Source organism: Triticum dicoccoides, chromosome 4B (assembly GCF_002162155.2).
Source record: "Triticum dicoccoides isolate Atlit2015 ecotype Zavitan chromosome 4B, WEW_v2.0, whole genome shotgun sequence".
In the NCBI taxonomy this organism is placed as follows: Eukaryota; Viridiplantae; Streptophyta; class Magnoliopsida; order Poales; family Poaceae; genus Triticum; species Triticum dicoccoides.
In genome coordinates this window covers 586,334,228-586,340,388 of record NC_041387.1, presented here as the reverse complement: position 1 = coordinate 586,340,388, position 6,161 = coordinate 586,334,228, and positions in this window count along the sequence as shown.

Below are 6,161 nucleotides of genomic sequence, written 5' to 3'. Positions count from 1 at the left end.
CTCTAACACAAGTCCGTTTCATCCGTTTTGCGGTATGCCACACCCCTCCCGATCAACAGGACCCCCGTTTCGACTGTAGGAGGTCCGTTTCCTCCGTTTTGCGGTACGCCACACCCCTCCCGATCAACAGGACCCCGTTCCGAACGTAGGAGGTCCGTTTCCTTACGCCAGGCCTCATTTCCATCGCATGTTTCATCCAAGCCCTCCCGATGAACACGACCATGCATTCCGTTCCGACCCAGCCGGTTGGCACCCCATGAACACGACGACGACGTTGTTTCTCCGTTCCGACCCAGCCATGTACATATGCGCGAGTAGGCGTTCGAGACCCTGCCCGTATGTACGTATGTGGTCGTATTTTGTTTCTTGCACCCTCGCCGCTGTACGTATGTGTACATGCTACGTGCGCACCTCTACTACGACACGTGCGCGCCTCTACAACGACCAGTATGTACGTACACGTTCGCGACCAGAATGACAACCCTACGTACGCTTCGACCAGGTGGGTCCCGACTCTCAGACACTTCCTTGCCTGCGAAGATGTAGCTGGTGGGTCCCAGCAGTCAGGGGGGCGAATCGTTTTTTTTTTTGCCCGGACGCACTTCCTTGCGTGCGAAGATGTAGCTGGTGGGTCCCAGCAGTCAGGGGAAACGTTTTTTTCGCGAAATACGGTGGCCCGTCCGGTGGGTCCCCGCTGTTAGGTGGAGGAATAATTATTTTGCGCGTAATAAGGAGGCACTTCCTTGCTGCGGCCGTGGACCTAGCTATCAGCCTCTCCACGTACAGTGCACGTCCGATGGAAGCCATTCCTTGACCATGTTGACCACGCCGCGCCGAGAGCACCGGGGCAGTGGACGATGGCGAGGCCTAGGAAGGGGACGACGCGGAGCCGAGAAAGACGCGGTAGTGGATGCCCACGCGTAGAGGAGTACAAGGGTACACTGGTTCGCTATGGTGTGAGGTTGTCGTCGCCGCAGAATAACAGGGGGTGTGGGTGAGTAGAGGGATGGCCTGGCCATCAGTGGGAGTAGTAGGGGGCGGTGAGGCCTCCGCCGCATTGCAGCCGGCCATGGGAGGCAGGAGCACGAGGCATGACCGGTGCTGGTTTGGGCGGCTGGAGCAAGAAGACCAGAGGTTGAAGAAGCACTATGACCGTTGGATGGACATCGTACGGTCACTGGAGCTAGAATCGTGCATATTGACTAAGTTGATAAAGCCCTCCGTCCCCGTCAACTTAGTAGGCCCACAAGTCAGCCTGCCACTATACTGGGTCCCAGCTAACAGGGGGAGTATTCATTTTTTTATGCGTAATAAGGAGGCACTTCCTTGCGTGCGAAGATATAACTGGTGGGTCTGAGCTGTCAGCGGCGGTAACGTTTTTTTCACGAAATACAGAGGCCCTTTCGGTGGGTCCCTGATGTCAGGTGGAGGAATCATTATTTTGTGCGTAATAAGGAGGCATTTCCTTGTGTGCGGCCGTGGACCCAGCTGTCGGCCTCTTCACGTACAGTCCACTTCAGATGCATGTCGGTCGTTGACCATGTTGACCAGGCCGCGCCGAGAGCACCAGGGCGGTGGATGACAGCGAGGCCTAGGAAGGGAACGACACGGAGGCAGGGAAGACTCGACAGTTGTTTCCCACGCGGAGGGGAGTACGACTGTACGAGGGTTTACTGGTTCGCCTATCATCATCGGAGAATAACAGCAGGTGTGGGTGAGTAGAGGGATGGCTAGGCCAGCGATGGGAGTACGGTGGGGCGGTGAGGCCTGCGCGGCAGCACAGCCGGCCGCGGGGAGGAGGGACCAGGCAGTCCCGCCGGCGCTTGTTTGAGCGGCTGGAGCAGGAAGAGCAGAGATTGAAGAAGCACGACGGTCGTTGGATGGACATCCAACAGTCACTGCTTGTGCGTCAACCTTTTTTTTAGGAAAGCCTCAAATCTGTGGAAAACAGCATACAACCCATCTGCCATTATTTCTAATAATATAAAATATATAGCTCATTTGCTAATTCTTAAGGTTTTTTTGGAGCTCATATTCTTTTTGTTAGCATTACAGGCCATATTGTGGCCACGGTTAAAAAATTATACAAAATTTTGCATATTTCGGTGCGGTCCGAACTGTTTTTAATCCCGAAATTTCGAATCACATTCAAACTGATTTTAAAAATAAATGTATATGAATATAAAATCCAACAAATTCTCCACGCATAAAAATTAATGTAATTTAAAATCTCGAAATGAAAAAAAGATATTTGAAACTAATTGCCAGTTTGATGTGTTTTAAAAATGTACAACCCATTTCCCATTACTGATAGGCCATTAGCTCGGCCAGCCGAATGGAGCTCTCCTCGTCTTGAAAGATTTGCAGCCCAACAGGCCTGACAAAGCGACTTACTTGGCAAATCACAAAAAAACTGGGTTATGGGCTTGGACCCAGCTGTCAGCCTCTCCACCTACAGTACTCTTCCGATGGAAGTCGGTCGTTGACCACATTGACCATGCCGCGCCGAGTGCACCAAGGAGGTGGACGACGACAAGGCTTAGGAAGGGGAAGACGCAGAGAGAAGTATGAGGGTTCATTGGTTCGGCTGCGGCGTGAGGCTGCTGTCGCCGCAGAATAACAGGGGGTGTGGGCGAGTAGAGGGATACCCTGGGCCAGCGGTGGGAGTAGTAGGGGGCGGTGAGGCCTCCGCGGCATCACAGCCGGCCACGAGAGGCAGGAGCACGCGGCATGACCGGCGCTGCTTTGGGTGGCTGGAGCAAGAAGACCAGAGGTTGAAGAAGCACTATGGCCGTTGGATGGACATCGTGCAGTCACTGGAGCTAGAATTGTTCATATTGACTAAGTTGACAAAGCCCTCCGTCCTCGTCAACTTAGTAGGCCAAGAAGTCAGCAATCCACTATGGTGGGTCCCAGCTAGCAGGGGGTATTCATTTTTTGGTGCGTAATAAGGAGGCACTTCCTTGCGTGCGAAGATATAGCTGGTGGGTCCGACCTGTCAGCGGGGGGAACATTTTTTTCGTGAAATACCAAAGCCCTTCGCACGTATAGTGCACGTACAGTGCGTAATAAGGAGGAACTTTCCTTGCATGCGACCATGGACCTCGTGGATCCCAGCCGTCAAGCTCTCCACGTACAGTCCTCTTTCGATGACTCTCGTATGTTGACCACGCCACGCCGAGCGCACCGACGCGATGGACGACGGCAAGGCCCCAGACTGGAACGACCCGGAGATGGGGAAGACGCGGCAGTGGAGTCGTAGACAGAGAGGAGTGGGAAACTTGACTGGTTCGGGTGCGGGGTGGGCCTACACTCGGCAGAGAATAACAGGAGGTGCGGAGTGGAGGGATGGCCTGGCCGTCGGCGGGGTAGCGTTTCACTGAGGAGCGCAAAACAACGCCGCTGGACGCCGAAGGCTGGAGCAGGCGGTTCCGGCAGCGCTGGGGGAAGAAGACGAGAGATTGAAGAAGAATGCCGGCCGTTGGATGTAAATCCAACGCCTTCTTAGGCTTCGACCTACTGGCCCACATGTCAGCCAGTCCATTTGCTTTTTTAGTCCATTTGGTGGGCTGGGTGAAACAATGGTGTAGCATCTATGCAGCCCGTTTAAATCCCATTTGCATTTTTCTCGAAATCTGCGGACTTGCTGGGTTGGGTGAAAATATCATGTTGGGCTAGACGGAGAAATGTTATAAAAATATAAACACATGATTGCACGTCAGTAAAATATTTGCAAGCTTATGTACGCAATCACTAGGAGTTAACTTGGCAAGTTATATATAAACAATTATTATTATTATTTTGTAAGAACTTTCAACTTATGAAATAAAAATATCATTTTAATTTGATGAGCTAATAGTATGTGGGGTGTTATTATTTTTTAGGCTAGACGTGGGACAGTTGAGTTGGTTCTAGGGGAAAGTACTGGGAGAAAACTCAGTTTACATCGAAAAAGAAAGTGGGAGAAAATTGAGAGACCTGCTGGGTCCGCCTGAGGAGAGGAATATGTTGGGAGGAAGGAGATTCAAAGCACGGCAGCCGAGTGAACTAGTTTTTTTACGGACAAGTGAACTAGTTTACATACATAAGCAAATAGCCACTAAAAAAAGCAATCAGGTTAATGGGTTCTTAAAAGAAATATTTCAGACAAAACAGATAATTACGACACATAGGCTAATGCATGAAACACTCAGATGATAAAGGTGCTTATAAACAGATAAAGTACAACTTCTAGACCTTCCTGACACGCTTGATCATGACGCTGCGGCTGTCCGTGTACTCGTCGGTTACGGGAAGCAGACACGCCCTCATGTCCAAGATCTGCCTGTACATGTCATAGCATGCGTATGCGTCCTTGGCCGCGTAGGTTATGTAGGATAGATTGAGGTACCTCCCACGTGTTCAGTTCGTCTTCTTTCATGTTGGCGTATCAGGGGTCGATGATGGTCTCAGCGAGGTCAACCACGGAGTCCTTCTCCTGCCCGTTGCTGGTGATCTTGTATTGCTTCTGGATGTCGACAAGTTTGCTGCACCAGATGGCCGAATCGTCGCGTTCTTCCTTCTCTCCACCGTAGCGAAGGTGCAGTCGGCGCTACCGATGAAACGGGCGAATGCTCCAGAACCTGGTGCAGCCATAGGACTGAGGCGAGGCAGAGCTTCACCGAGTCCGTATTGTTGGTGTACATCACATTCAACTTGGTGCAGCCATAGGACTGAACGGCGAACTAACTCCTTGCTGAAGTCCATATCCAACAGGCTCACCCCTCGGATCGCCATTGGAGTCTTTTCGAGTGAACGAGTGTGTAGGCGGTGGCAGCAGTTTGTTTTTCAGCTCTTGGGGAACTGGATTCAACAGTAAGCTGAGTGTGTACAGGCGACAACAGTTACTACCCCTCCCTCGTCCGCTGCACGCCCGGCAGAAGATGCACCCTCGGCGCATTCAAACGCCTCCATTAAGAAACCTACTCCGGCCACACGTCGGTTCACGAGCGGGTCTGTATTGGTACTGTAATAACACGAGTTAGTGGTCACTTTACTTAAATTTAATTAGCTTTAATAAAAATTTATACTTAGAACAGGCAATGCATTGGCTTGTTCTATCAGTGCCACGGGATCAACATGCACAACAATTATAATTATTATTCTCAGGACACACACGATCAGCACATTTGTCGCACTTTCACAAAGATAATACTACCAAGTTTGAACTGTTTGTTATGGTTGCTGTCCTATGCATCATCATGCCGTGTTTCCTAGCTTGCAAGATTCAGAACCAACAAATAAGATCCAAATAATAAGTACAACAAAGATGCCTACACATCTCATTGATTCCTAGCTTGCAAGATTCAGAACCAACAAATAAGATCCAAATAATAAGTACAACAAAGATGCCTACACATCTCATTGATTCCCAGCTTGCAAGATTCAGAACCAACAAATAAGATTCAAATAATAAGTACAACAAAGATGCCTACACATCTCATTGATTCCCAGCTTGCAAGATTCAGAACCAACCATTAGAGCCTTTTGATAAAGTGAATATCGGGATTAAATCCATCTTGGCTAGCCATGTCATACAATCGAAGAACTTGGCGAATGCTCTTGACCGTCACAACATCTATAGTTGAGTATTCCCGTTTGCACAACATGTTTGCACAGCACAAACAAGGAGACATAAGAGCATGATTTCACATTAATAGCGGCCTCCTTGAACTCAACCTCCAGCTCCACTAGGATGAGGTCTGCCTGGAGTTCCATGATTCAATTCATGCGCCTTTTTCTGCGGTTCACCTGAAATGAAGCAAAGATTGCATCATTCAGCTAGCAAGAATTACTTGCTCTTGTGAGCTGGCAGGTTCTTCTTTAGTAGTTGCACTAAAATTGAGGAACATTAAGGTTGGCTGTCCGGCTCATGTAAGGTGCAACTATAATTTTCTTATCCTTTTGTGCAGTTCCACTAAAATAAAGTGCCATTGTGGTGACAGTGATGGCTCCATCTTGCAAAGGCTAATAAAATGTTGCACGAGATTACCAGTAGAACTTGACAGAGATTTTGGAAACTCCAATCACCATTTTGTGCAGTTCCACCAAAATTGAGAGATGTTGCCCACGTGACATTTTAGTTGAACTGCACAAGACACTCATTAAAAAAAAGTGTTTTG